Genomic DNA, 15704 nt, shown 5'->3' on the forward strand with positions numbered 1-15704 from the left:
CTACCCTCTCTTTTTTGCTCTCTCTCCCCCTCTCTTTTGCTCTCTCTCCCCCCTCTCTTTTGTTCTCCCCTCTCTCCTTTGCTCTCTCTCCCTCTCTCCTTTGCTCTCTCTCCCCTCTCTCCTTCGCTCTCTCTCCCCCTGCTCCTTTGCTCTCTCTCCCCCCTCTCCTTTGCTCTCTCTCCCCCTCTCTTTTGATCTCTCTCCCCCCTCTCCTTTGCTCTCTCCCCCCCTCTCTTTTGTTCTCTCTCCCCCTCTCTTTTGCTCTCTTTCTCTCTCCCTCTTTCTTTTGCTCTCTCTCTCTCCCCCCCTCTCTTTTGCTCTCTCCCCCTCTCTTTTGCTCTCTCCCCCCTCTCTTTTGCTCTCTCTCCCCCCTCTTTTGCTTTCTCTCCCCCACATATTTTGCTCTCTCTCCCCCCTCTTTTGCTCTCTCTCCCCTCTCTTTTTTGCCGTCTCTCCCCCTCTCTTTTGCTCTCTATCCCCCCTCACTTTTGCTCTCACCCCTCTCCTTTGCTCTATTTCCCCCCTCTCCTTTGCTCTCTCTCCCCCCTCTCTTTTGCTCTCCCCTCTCTCCTTTGCTCTCTCTTGCCCCTTTCCTTTGCTCTCTCTTCCCTCTCTCTTTTGCTCTCTCTTCCCCTCTTATTTGCTCTCTTCCCTCTCTTTTGCTCTCTCTCCCCTTTCTTTTGCTTTCTACCCCCTCTCTTTAACTCTCTCTCTCCCCCCTCTCTTTCTCTCCCCCCCTCTCTTTTGCTCTCTCCCCCTATCTTTAACTCTCTCTCCCCCCTTCTCTTTTGCATTCTCTCCCCTCTCTTTAACTCTCTCTCCCCCCCTCTCTTTAGCTCTCTCTCCCCCCTCTATTTTGCCCCCTCATCCCCCTCTCTTTGGCCCCTCTTCCCCCTCTCTTTTGCCTCCTCTATCTCTCCCCACTCTTTGTCGCTCTCAGGCCACGCCCAATCCTGGTCAGCCACGCCCTCTCCCGGTCCTACTTCATCTGACCACGCCCACATCAAGGCACTCCCGGTGACCACGCCCCCTCGTCACACCCGCTCTGTCTGGCCAAGCCCACGCAACGCCTGATCTGATCTGAAGTTGATCCTAAATGCCAGGTATGTTTGTCTTCATGCAGTCTCTACTGCGCATGACTGCATCTGACAAACATACCTGGCCTTTTGTTATATAGGATGTTTACTACTTTTGCTTCCTTTTCATGTTATTTTGTTCATATATTTTCTTAATTGGTTTTAACATATAAACTACTGCAAAACAATACACTGTTTATTGGCTTTATTGGCTTCTCCAAAAAAAGACAAGGTGGAATTTGGCTATTTAGAAACAATTGCAGCAAATAAGATTTAAAATGTTTAGACTTGGCTGATTTTTTTTTTAATCTTTTTTTTTAATAATCCAGCTTTATTGAAAGGTTGTTAAAGATTTGAATTTCAGTAAGAGGGGTCTCTGATAGTCATTCATTTAATGGAAAGATAATTAAGCTTATAGGTTTCATCTAAAGTATTTACCAATTGGACCCTTAAATATTGCCTGGAATGGGAGTACCATTTAAAAGGGCAAATGTAAATCATTGTTGTCTGATAATTTGGAACAGAGGCATTTAGGAGCTCTGGCTTAGAATAATTAATCAAAAATGTTGGATACCGCATTAAAGATTGAAAATTCTTGAACTAGTGTGGAAATAGAGGTTTCAGGTTTGCTAAGGGAAAGCAGAATATTTTCAGCAAAGAGGAAAATTTTAGACTTGGCAGTGGCGGTTCTAGACAAATTTTACTGGGGGGGCCAAGGTGGGGCCAGTGTTTAATCAGGGGAGCACATTAAAAAATGGAATATATATATATATATATATATATATATATATATATGTGTGTGTGTGTGTGTGTGTGTGTGTGTGTGTGTGTGTGTATACAGTATATATATATATATATATATATATATATATATATATATATTTATTTATTTATAATTTGTGTGTGTGTGTGTGTATATATACACCCTGTCCAAATTATTATGCCAATGATATCTTTCTCATTTACCTAAATAATTGATGTAAACAACAGTCAGCATAATTCCGATTATCCTATTTTCATGATGGAATAATCTAGATTTTATTAAAGAGACAGAGACGAGTATTTTGCATTACCTTTCACTTACTACTCAGACAGCATTTAAAAGAAAAAACATTTGAATATTAACAGAAAACATATGATAACAATGAATACATGGTTGAGACCAATGAAAACAGTCCTTTAGTGGTTAGAGATAGCAAGGACCAATCAGATGAGTCATAGTAGCCATATAGAGACCAGAGAGTAGCAAAACCTCCTCTTTTCTCACTCCAGCAAAGGAAACACTAATCATTTCCGAAGAATAAAAACAGGAACAGTCCAGAAATAACAATCCAAATAAATATTTGGAACTTTGATGAATCAAAAAGTTGATTGAAGATAATCCGCATACTCTTCCAGGATACAAATGAAGAAAACTTGCCAGATGAAACTGTAGAACTTGATTGAAGAAAATAGTTGGAATAATCTAAAATTCTAGAAGAACTTTTAGAATCCTGTAGAAGAAGGATTTGGCACTGAAAAACAATAAAGAGTCATTAGAATAACATAAAAAATACTTTCCTTATATACCTAGGGAAGGGAACACATTAAACAGTGGAGGGAAAATACTCGTCTCTGTCTCTGCAAGTTTAAAGCAAAATAAAAGAATAAAATAACAATAAAATTATAATACAAGCTGATGAGGAATAGAGTTAATAGGTTTAAAATAAAATTGTCTGAAAGTTTTGTCATCAGACCAATCTGCAGCATTTAAAATGTCCTGTAAAGAAACAGATTTAGAAAAAGCTTTAGAAGCTGAAGCTCCTCGAATAGAGTGAGAAGAAAAAATATTATCTACACCAGCTTCTAACATAACAAATTTGAACCATCTACTAATAGTGGGTGAAGAAACTGGTAAGTGAAGGGAAACAAAAGAAATTAAGAGTTGTTTAGAAGAGGAAGATCTAAGATGAGCAGTTCTGGATTTATACTCTTTAAGGCAAAGAACTATACAGAGTTTTGGTTGTTCAAAAAAGTAGGGATTAAAAATAGAAGAAGAGAGAGTTTTAGTTCTACGAGATAAAGTAAAAATTACTCCTTGAGGAGAAAACATTTTTGAATTATAATCAATAGCACGAACATCTGAAACTCTTTTACAGGATAATAAATATAAAAGAGTTGCAAGTTTGACAGAAAGTTGTTTTAATGATAAAATCATTCTCCGGCCATTTTTGAAAAAGAGAGATTACTAAATCTACATCCCAAAAAGAAGAATATTTAGAAGTAGGGGGTCTCTTAAGACGAATGGATTTTAATAATCTACAAATAATAGGATTTTGACCAATGGGAAGATTATCAAAAATTAATGACTAGCTGAAATAGCTGATCTAACTACGTTTATGGATCTATAAGCTAGACCTTCAATAAAAAGGGAAGATAAATAATTGATTATTTCATTTACAGGTGCTGAAACGGGATCCAAGTGTTTGTTATTGCACCAGCTAGACCACTTAATCCAAGTGGAAATATAACACTTTTTGGTTCCAGGGGCCCAAGAGTCCTGAAGGAGGAGTTTAGCTTGTTCCGAAAGTCCATTGCAAGACCAGGATCCCCGGAAATCATCCAAGCTACATGTGGGGAGATTGCCTTGAAGCACTAAAGTGTGAAATTCTCCGCCTGGATCTGTAAGAAGGTCTGGGATATTGGGAAGAAGAATTGGAGGAAGGAAGGAAGGACATTTCCAGAAGATATGGGTACCAAACTTGATTCGGCCAAAATGGAGTCATGATCAGAAGGGAAATCTGATGTCTCTTGAAAAATAAAAGAGTCCGAAGGATCATTGAAAAAGGAGGAAATGCATATGCTCCTTGAAAAGGCCATTGTTGGAGAAAAGCATCTATTGCTAGAGCTTCCGGATCCGGTTTCCAACTGAAAAAAGGCTAAATTTGATGATTCAACCAAGAGGCAAATAGATCTATTACAAATGGACCTCTCAACTGATGAATTTGTTGAAAAAGAGAAGGATTCAACATCCAATCGCTTAAATCCGTAAGGTATATCGAACCCCAGTCTGCCATTTGATTGTTCAGACCAGGAAGGTATTCTGCTTGAATAGATATGTTTTGGGAAAGACAATAATGAATAAAGTCTTTGGTTAAAATAGATAACATTTTTGAAGTTGTTCCACCTAAATGATTTATATATCGGACAGCTGATATATTGTCCATACGAAGAAGAACAGTAATGGGATGAGAATGTTTGATAAAGCTTTTTATGACAAAAGCTCCTGCTAAAAGTTCCCGACAACTTATATGAAGATTTTTCTCCAAAGCTGACCATTTTCCTCCTGAAATTTGAGAGCCACATCTTGCTCCCCAGCCAGAGTTGCTTGCATCTGATTCTATAATTATGTCCGGTGAGCTCCCAAAAATGGCTTTGCCATTCCATGCTTCCATGTTGATAAGCCACCAATTCAATTCTTCTATAGCTTCTTCTGATAAGCAAATCAGATGTTGATAAGAAAAACCTTTCCTGAGGTAAAAAATCTTTAATCTCTGCAAAGCCCTGTAATGTAGGGGTGCTGGAAAGATTGCTTGGATGGAAGAAGAAAGGAGGCCAATAATTCTGGCTAGACGACGAAGAGGAAAACATTTCTTGATTAGAGCATAAGAAATTTCCTTCTTTATCCTTTTTATCTTGTCTAAAGGAAGACTTAGAGAGGCAGAAATAGTATCTATGTTGAAACCTAAGAAGATTAGGTTTTGAGATGGAATTAAGGCTGATTTCTTGAAATTGATAATAAAGCCCAAACTTTGAGGTAAGGAAATTGTAAGAGAAAGATGATCTTGAAGAATGGAATGGGACTGATGAATAAGAAGAATATCTTCTAAGTAAATAATCAGACGAATTCCTCTTTTCCGAAGCCAGGCTATCACTGGTTTTAAAAATTTTGTAAAAACCAAAGGGGCAGAAGAAAGACCAAAAGGTAGACATGTAAACTGCCATAAAGTGTCTTTCCAAAGGAATCTGAGATAATTTCTGAAATTTAAATGAATGGGAATTGTAAGATAAGCATCCTTCAGATCCAATCTTACAAGCCAGTCGTTGTTGTAAAGACAATCTCTGAGAAGATGGATTCCTTCCATCTTGAAATGATTGTAAATTAGAAAATAATTTAGATCTTTTAGATTTATGACAGGACGATAACTGCCTTCTTTCTTTTAGACTAGAAACATATTGCTTATGAAAGAATTTCTTGAATTGTGAGCAGGTTCTACTGCATTTTTGTATATAAGATCTAAGATTTCTTTGTCTAGAAGTAATTGGTCTTTTTGACAAAATATTATTGGATTGGGTAAGGAATTTTGAAAAGGGAGTTCTATGAATTCCAAAGGAAGGTCTGAGACAGTCTGTAAAATCCATGGATCTGCAGATATATTTTGCCATTCTGAAAGGAAAAAGGCTAATCTGCCTCCTATTTTTTGTTGGAAAAAAGGAGTGGAAGAAGAGGTGATTGAACTTACCTTGGAAGGATCTTCTGTTGAACCTGGATCTGAAACCTCTGGAAAATCACTGTCTTGAAGACACCCTCTACATTTTGGTGGGAGGTAGAGGGTGTAGCAGAGTTGTGGAAATGAGACCTTGGTGTGGCTGAATAGCGGCTGGAAAAGCAGTCTCTGCCTTTTCCAGCCTTTGAAAAAACTCTCTGAGGTTGGTTTTGGTAAAAAAAAAAAATTGTGTATTAATTTTGATCTTGTTTAAAGAATTAAATGTGTTAACGTAATGACTTAGCTGTTTGAGACCAGAGTCACCAAACAACAGGCCATCAGCCTCAGGACCCATTTCTGTGGAGGCAAAGTCAGTGATTTTAGGGTCAATGCAGTGTAATACTAACCTTCTACGCTGAGAAGCTAAAGAAGTGTTAGCGTCTCCTAACAAAAAACTGGTCTCTGTAACCATTCTCTTACAGTAATAGGGTCCAATAAGTAATTCTCTGAAATTGCGTTTTCAGATAATTCAAATAACTTAGTAACGGGACCTAAGGTATCTAAGAGTTTATCCTGACAGGATTTTAGGAATCTGTCAGGACCAGATCTGAGATTAGACTTTTTTGTTCCAATAAACTTTAATAGATTTTGATCTATTTCTGGAGTCAAGTGAGTGTTATGAGGTAACTGAGGTCTATGACACTCAGCTTTTAAGGTATTTTTTGTCTTTTTTAGATAGAGGTCTTCTAATGTAAAAATCTATAAACTTAGAGACTCTTTTGGAAGGTCTCCATTGTGAAGACCTAGGGTGGTGTAAATCATTTGGGTCTGTATAGGGAAGACCTAAGTTATCAATAAGAAAAGGTTTTTTTATTTTTTTAAACTTTCCTTCTTTTCTTGGGTTTGGGAGAATGATCAGAGGAAGATGAAAACATGTTTAATAAAGTAGTATTAGATTTACAGTGGGGGGAAAAAAGTATTTAGTCAGCCACCAATTGTGCAAGTTCTCCCACTTAAGAAGATGAGAGAGGTCTGTAATTTTCATCATAGGTATACCTCAACTATGAGAGACAAAATGTGGAAACAAATCCAGACAATCACATTCTCTGATTTGGAAAGAATTTATTTGCAAATTATGGTTGAAAATAAGTATTTGGTCAATATCAAAAGTTCATCTAAATACTTTGTTATATATACTTTGTTGGCAATGACAGAGGTCAAACATTTTCTGTAAGTCTTCACAAGGTTGTCACACACTGTTGCTGGTATGTTGGCCCATTCCTGCATGCAGATCTCCTCTAGAGCAGTGATGTTTTGGGGCTGTCGCTGGGCAACAAGGACTTTCAACTCCCTCCAAAGGTTATCTATGGGGTTGAGATCTGGAGACTGGCTAGGCCACTCTAGGACCTTGAAATGCTTCTTACGAAGCCACTCCTTCGCTGCCTGGGCTACATGGCCCCATTCATTCTTTCATGTACGTGGATCAGTCGTCCTGTTCCCTTTGCAGAGAAACAGCCCCAAAGAATGATGTTGCCACCCCCATGCTTCACAGTAGGTATGGTGTTCTCTCTCCTCCAAACACGACAAGTTGTGTTTCTACCAAACAGTTCTACTTTGGTTTCATCTGACCATATGACATTCTCCCAATCTGCTTCTGGATCATCCAAATGCTCTCTAGCATAATTCAGACAGGCCCAGACATGTACTGGCTTAAGCAGGGGGACATTTCTGGCACTGCAGGATCTGAGTCCCTGGCGGCGTAGTGTGTTACTGATGGTAGCCTTTGTTACGTTGGTACCAGCTCTCTGCAGGTCATTCACTAGGTCCATCTGTGTGGTTCTGGGATGTTTGCTCACCATTCTTGTAATAATTTTGACCCCACGGGGTGAGATCTTGTGTGGAGTCCCAGATCGAGGGAGATTATCAGTGGTCTTGTATGTCTTCCATTTTCTAATTATTGCTCCTACAGTTGATTTCTTCACACCAAACTGCTTGCCTATTGCAGATTCAGTCTTCCCAGCCTGGTGCAGGTCTACAATTTTGTTTCTGGTGTCCTTCGACAGCTCTTTGGTCTTCACCATAGTGGAGTTTGAAGTGTGACTGTTTGAGGTTGTGGACAGGTGTCTTTTATACTGATAACAAGTTCAAACAGGTTCCATTAATACAGGTAATGAGCGGAGGACAGAGGAGCCTCTTAATGAAGAAGATACAGGTCTGTGAGAGCCAGAAATCTTGCTTGTTTGTAGGTGACCAAATACTTTTTTTCCACCATAATTTGCAAATAAATTCTTTCCAAATCAGACAATGTGATTGTCTGAATTTGTTTCCACATTTTGTCTCTCATAGTTGAGGTATACCTATGGTGAAAATTACAGGCCTCTCTCATCTTCTTAAGTGGGAGAATTTGCACAATAAGTGGCTGACTAAATACTTGTTTGCCCCACTGTATATGAATCTAATGATTCATTATCAGATTCAATATTTTTAGTATCCATTTTAAAGTTTTCATCTATGTTATTATCAGAAGAATCAGAATCCACTCTAAACTTCCTTTTGTGAGAAGTTTTAGCTCTTTTAGGTATAATTATATCTGATTCAGCATCAGAAGCTGATGAACTTTCACTTCTGCATTTATGAGCAGGTATGGAAATGTCAGAGCAAAGCTGACGTGACAGATCTTTACTAGATTTCTTCTCTGATGAAATCATTCCCTCAGAATTTATGTGTTTAGACTTTCTTGAAGCCTTTTTGAAAACATGACCCTGAATTTCATTAAAATTACTAATAACAGACTGGAGCTGGTCCATCTGTTGTTTTAGAGGTTCAAAAGAGTTATTAATTAAATTTTGAACAAACTTTTCTGAAAGTTGTTTAGGATCTTCAGACATTTTTAATAAAATATAAGGTAAAATATGAGGTAAAACAAAATACCTAACAAATAAACTGAATTATTGAGACTGAAAAATTAATAAACTCTAAATCAATTTATCTGAATAAAACTTATTTGAAAAACTTAAATATAACCAAGAGTTTTTTCAAGCAAAAATATATAAATATCCTTTGTTTAAATTTGAATATTAATAATAAGCATAAACGTTTTAACAGGCAATAAAAACAAGGTTAACAAAACTGATATAAGTTGAAAATATAGGCTGTTATAATAAATATACTGTGTTGCAAATGTTGTGACAGAAAAAACGATACTAGTCTGACAGGCACAGCAGACGAAGTATCGAGTGAGAGGGAGGGAAGAAGGCAACTGCGTAGTGACCACGCAAAATGGAGGCGTGGTCAGACAGCTGATGGAAGACAAGATGGAGGGCGCTGCAACACGGAGCTCATACGCTCCAGGAAGAGAAGGCAAACGTTATAAATAACAAACAACGGTAATAGAAATAATAAGGTAACAGGAAAATAGATTTTGGGGTAGAAAAAAGAAAAAACGGAAGGAAATTAAAAACGGCCAAAAAAGGGATAAAAAAGAAAAACGAATAGGACATGAAAAATGTTAAAGAAAAAGGGCTAAAAAGGATAAGAGATGATAATAAAAGGAGAAAATACGCAATAAGTGGTGATAAAAAACGGAAAACGAAAAAGGAATTAAAATAATAAATAAAATAATAAAGAATATAATAAACACAGAAAACAAATAAATAAGTAAATAAAATACAAACAATAACAGAAAGATTAATAAAACAAAATAATAAAATATAACAAATAATATAACAAATAATATGAGAATATTTTTTTTTTTATGCAAACCAATTTTGAACTTAACTCCTGAGCAGCAAAGAGAACAGAGAGGTTTTGCTACTTTCTGGTCTCTATATGGCTACTATGACTCATCTGATTGGTCCTTGCTATCTCTAACCACTAAAGGACTGTTATCATTGGTCTCAACCATGTATTCATTGTTATCATATTTTTTCTGTTAATATTCAAATGTTGTTGTTTTTTTAAATGCTGTCTGAGTAGTAAAGTGAAAGGTAATGGAAAATAGGAGTCTCTGTTCTTGTAATAAAATTCTCATGTTATCAACTATTAAGAGTACAATTCAATTTTTTTTAACAAACCTCCTAATCATAACAGTATTTTTTTTTTTTTTAAATAAAAAACTTACAATGCACTGTTCCAAATTATTACGCACAGTAAGTTTCAAAACACTTTATAGGTTGTAAAGAACTGAAAATTGTCATTTGTTGTTGTGTTTGCAGCATATTTACTGAAATCAAAAGGTATTTCAATCAAATTTTGAACAACATTTTAACTTTTTAAACATTTTAACAGGTCACGTTACATTTTAACATAGGACCCCTTATTTGATAGCAGCTTCACAAGTCTTGCATCCATTGAACTTGTTAGTTTTTGGACAGTTTCTGCTTGAATTTGTTTGCAAGATGTCAGAATAGCCTCCCAGAGCTGCTGTTTAGATGTTAACTGCCTCCCACCCTCATAGATCTTTTGCTTGAGGATGTTTCAAAGGTTCTCAATAGGATTAAGGTCAGGGGAGGATGGAGGTCACACTATGACTTTCTCTCCTTTTATCCCCATAGCAGCCATTGATGCAGAGGTATTCTTTGCAGCATGAGATGGTGCATTGTCATGCATGAAGATGATTTTATTACGGAAAGCATAGTTCTTCCTTCTGTACCAGGGAAGGAAGTGGTCAGTCAGAAACTCCACATACTTTGCAGAGGTAATCCTTACACCTTCAGGACCCTTAAGGGGCCGACCAGCTCTCTTCCCATGATTCCGGCCCAAAACATGACTCCACTACCGCCTTGCTGATGTTGCAACCTTGTTGGTTCAGGGTGGCCGTCCACCAACCATCCACTACTTCATCCATCTGGACTATCCAGGGTTGCACGGCAACAGTGAACAGGACTGTTTGAAAATTAGTCTTCATGTATTTTTCTGCCCAATGCAGCCGTTTCTGCTTGTGAGCATTGGTTAGTAGTGGCCAAATGGAATGTTTATGCACAGTTGCAAGACTCTGGAGGACTCTACACCTTGATGTCCGTGGGACTCCAGAGGCACCAGCAGCTTCAAATATCTGTTTGCTGCTATGTAATGGTATTTTAGCAGCTGCTCTCTTGATCCGATGCATGGATCTGGCAGAAATCTTCCTCAATGTGCCTTTATCTGCACTAACCCGTCTGTGCTCTGAATCAGCCACAAATCTCTTAATAGTGCGATAATCACGCTTAAGTTTTCGTGAAATATCTAATGTTTTCATACCTCGTCCAAGGCATTGAACTATTTCACTCTTTCGGCAGCAGAGAGATCCTTTTTCTTCCCCATATTGCTTGAAAATGGTGCTCTGCTTAATAATGTGGAACACCCTCCTTTAGTAGTTTTTCCTTTAATTGGGCTCACCTGGTAATCTAATTATCACAGGTGTCCGAGATTGTTTTCAGTGATCAAAAGAGCCCTGAGACACAATGCCATCCATGAGTTAAACGGAAAAAAATTATTTAATCTTTGTGACACTGAAATAGAATTTGCATAATAATTTGGAACAGGGTGTGTATATATATATATATATATATATATATATATATACACATACATACACACACGCACATATATACATACATCAATTCACATATATACACAAACATATATATATATATATATATATATATATATATATATACACATACATACACACACATATATATATATATACACACACCCACCATACATACACATATATACACATACACACACATCCATACACATATATACACAAATACATACACACATATACACACATACATACACAAACAATGAAAATGGTGTCAAATAATTATTTATATACATTAGAAAAATAAGAAAAACACTCCAGCAGTCATTAGAGAGTTGTGGAGGTGAGAGGGCAGACTTACATCTCTTCTGTTCTGGCAGTGTAAAGGCTAGAGAGAACGTCTGCAAAACAAACCAGTGACACTTCTGGAACTCTTGTCTGCAGACTGCAGCTGTAAGACGTCCCACCCCCACAACAACCCGGGAACTGTAGCACATCTCTGAAAGGGGAGGGGGCACAAGTTTTACTTCACTTTGTTAACCCCACGCTGTGACTAGACAGCGTTTCAGGATGCGCTTCAGGGATAGGGAAGCAGATAAAAAGCCTTTATCTTGTCTGGTATTTTTCAGTCAGCTCAGGGGGGCCACAGGGGGGGCCAGGGACATTTTTATAGGGGCACTGGCCCCTGTAGGCCCCTGTGTAGAACTGCCACTGCTTGTCTGATATGTTATTCTATAGTAAAACAACCGTGCCTTATAATTATATAATGTTTAGTGCCCTTTTAAATAAAGTAGTGCTGCATAATCAACACATGAATAATAAAAAAGACAATACTGTAACACTTTAAATTTCAAATGAGCAGTAGATTTTTTTCTCACAAATATCAAAGTTTCCATTGGTTTCCCTGTCCCCTGTATCATGTGACCGCCATCAGCCAATCTAAGACTCATATATGTATATACTGTGAATTCTCGTACATGTTCAATAGAGTGCATGCCTCATTAAAATGTGTACAACAGACAGCTCAATTTAATAATTAAACTAAATTAGGGTAAAAAATTATCATTATTTTCTTGCGGTATCAAAATCATCAATGTTTGATTTTTCTTGGGCCATTAAACAAAACAGTTTAAACTGTTACAATTTCCTGTTTCATGGTGAAAGCATAAAATAAAAACATCATCTTATACAAGACAATAACATATATTTCTCTTAAAAAAAAAATACAGATGCAAGAAAAAAAATAATCTTTCTTTGAAGGGTGGTTCACAGACCCGGCTAAAAATGAAAATGTAGGCAGATACTGATTATAATTAGGTTACACTGTTTAAGAAATATGAGTTTTAGCAGCTCACATAAAAAAGAACAAAAAAATCCTTAAAGGCATCAATCAACGTTTCATAATATGTAAAGGGGAAATTCATAACTAACATTTAGGGCACAATATAAAAAATATAAAATAAATTATTTTAATTATACCCTTTATTTACAAGTTATTAATGTACTAATTTTGTCATTTCCTATATGAATTGAGGAAATGCATTAAATGAATATTAAAGGGGTTGAATTAATTGTGTCCACTACAACGAATTAGATTAGTGTGTTGCAAATAGAATATTGTAACATTAATTTGTATACTTTGGAAACCTGCAAAACAATACTTATTTGGTTTCTAAATAAATACCATTTTATAATATACAGTCAAATAAATCAGTTAAAAAAACAATAAACACAATCATAATGTACTATTCCAAATATATATTTTACTCAGGTAGTAATGAATTCATTGTGCACCTTTAAGGATTTAACAAGACAAAACAAGTATTTACACGAAAAAAATCAAATACAGCATTTAATGCCATAAAGTTCAGGGTTTAAGCATATGTAATTCTTGTTCAGGTTCTAAGCATATATAATTATTGCTATATGTTGACATGGGGAAGTTATAAGGTCATAGGTGATATAACTTTAGAGACAGGTTGAAGAATTCCAAAGATATTTGTGCACAGGAGCTAACCCACTAGATCTCACAAGAATGCAATGCTAACATATTGCCATATTTAGATGCATTCTGACTTTATTTGAGATGAAAACGTAATAACTTGAAAATTGCCTATCGATATTTTCTAAATATATACGCTGTTGGACAGTGATAACTTCAAATAACTATTGTTGAATTAAATACACTATAAATTAAATCTACATTAATGGAAAAGAAATAGCAAGGACAAGATTATTACAGGTATACCCCGCTCATACAGCGGGTTAGGGACCGAAGCTCTGCTGTAAAGTGAAAATCGCCTTAAAGTGAAACAAGGCGGTTTTAGCTTTCTTTTCACTTGCCAGTGTGTTTAAAAACTTGAAAACATGTTTGAACTAGCATATATTAGGGGAGCAATAGTGCTATGTTTAGTTTAACACTAGCACAGTATTCAATAAATGCTGTACCTGTAAAATTGTGACAATTAATGCAGTAAAATGTGCCAGGCTATAACACTGAGACACAGATTGCGCTGTAATGCTGTAAAGAGAGTGAACTGCACATAACAAAATGGTGCCAGTCACTTTTCTCGCAATCTCACAATGATTACAGCACTGTTTCAAAATCCTTGGAGGTTGAACTTCAGCTGCACAAAGCGCTGTATTAGCGAAGAGCTGTAAAGTGAAGCGCTGTAAAGTGAGGTATACCTGTATCATTTCCCATGACCACATCTTCATTCTTATTTATTGCAAAGGTTCTCAGTATTCTCTAAATATATTTTTTTACTTAATGGGAAAAGAGGTTGTATCAAAACCAGTTTTAGGTATATATATTTGTATAACAGTCCAAAGTGACTAGAAAAATCAATCAAATTAAACAGACATAAAAGTACAAAAAACTAAATTCTCTAATATGTTAGAGCATTTTAATACTAAGCTGTTGTTTACATATAAAGTGCACTACTGAGACCTAACTTAAAACACCCAGTGAGCAAATGACAAGAGGCAGATGTGCATAGCCACAAATCACCATCTAGCTCACAGTAGTGCGTTGCTGCTCATGGACCAACCTAGCTATGTTTTCAACAAAGGATGCCAAAGAACAAAGTAAATTTGATCATTCAAGTCTCTTGGAATTGCATGTTCTATCAAAACCATAAAAGTTAAATTTTGATTGTCATATCTGTTTTTAGAATATTATTTGTATGAACTTGGCAATCCCTTATTGAACCACAAAAACATGCCTGAAAAGTAAGTCAGGAAAATCACCATCTAGCTCACAGTAGTGCACTGCTGCTCATGGGCCAACCTAGCTATGTTTTTCAACAAAGGATGCCAAAGAACAAAGTACATTTGATCATTGAAGTCTCTTGCAATTGCATGTTCTTTCACAACCATGAAAGTTTAATTTTGATTTTCATATCCGTTTTTAGAATATTATTTATATGAACTTGGCAATCCCTTATTGAACCACAAAAACATGCCTGAAAAGTAAGTCAGGGAAATGGCCATCTATTCTAGGGCACTTATTTTATAAATAAAGCTTTTGTTTAAATATTGCAAAATAAAGGTCAGGTTACGAGTGGATCACTAACAGTTACTTACAAGCCAAAAGGGGTTTATCGCGGGTGTTTCCGCTCGTTGGGTTTTCCGCTCATATCACAAGTTGAAAGTAAATGCGATCACTTGAGCACAATCTCGATTTATGCTAAAATGATTATCGCGTCCTCAGAGCTCTGGTTAACTGTTTCACAAAACAAAAAAGTGGCACAAAACTCATCAAAAATTCCTTACAAAGTACAGTTACACTCATAATAATAACACCATCTAATAAAAATTATTTAAAAATATTGCACGCAAATGTTATAAGGGCTCAAAGATATGAGGTCTCAGGTGTTAGAAAAAAAAGACAGGAAAAGGGCTTTACCATAGACATACATATACATGTCTATATGTCTGCATGTGTGTACATATGTATTTATGAATTTATATGTGTATATGCAGTATGTATTTACAGACATATATATATATATACATAAAAACACATAAATAAATATGTACACACATATAGGCATATATATAAGTTCATTGTAGCCATTTGCAGTTAAGTAGATGAATACATGTAGAAGCATATTTAGTCAATATTCATTTTTAATAGTGTTATACAGTTTATTTACTTAAATAATTCACATTCCAATGTTCTGCACATAGCAGAATATGTTCTATATTTTTAGATAGATATTCATATATATATATATATATATATATATATATATATATATATATATATATATGTATTCAATTCATAAATATGAGCACAACCAGACGAGCGCAAAAAGCTTACTTCTAGTGCAGTTAACGTTCCAGCAGGAGCGTTAAATAGCGTTCCACTAGTAATCTGGCCCTAAAACTTTGTTCAGTATTTTTCTATACACTCAATCAAATCAATGTGATAGTCAAGAAAATGCCAGTAAATAATGTCTTACAAATATACAGCTGAAATTCAGTAGTGTATGGCAGAGCTACCATGGACAGCAGACTTTTTAAGCTGCAGATTTTACCACAGACTTGAGTATTAAAACAGATTTAAAGGGGCATAATCCTCAGATGCTAAATTACTTGAAAGTGATCCAGTGTTACTTTAAAAAGCTAAGA

The sequence above is a fragment of the Bombina bombina genome, chromosome 1 (assembly GCF_027579735.1).
Source record: "Bombina bombina isolate aBomBom1 chromosome 1, aBomBom1.pri, whole genome shotgun sequence".
NCBI classification, from domain to species: Eukaryota; Metazoa; Chordata; class Amphibia; order Anura; family Bombinatoridae; genus Bombina; species Bombina bombina.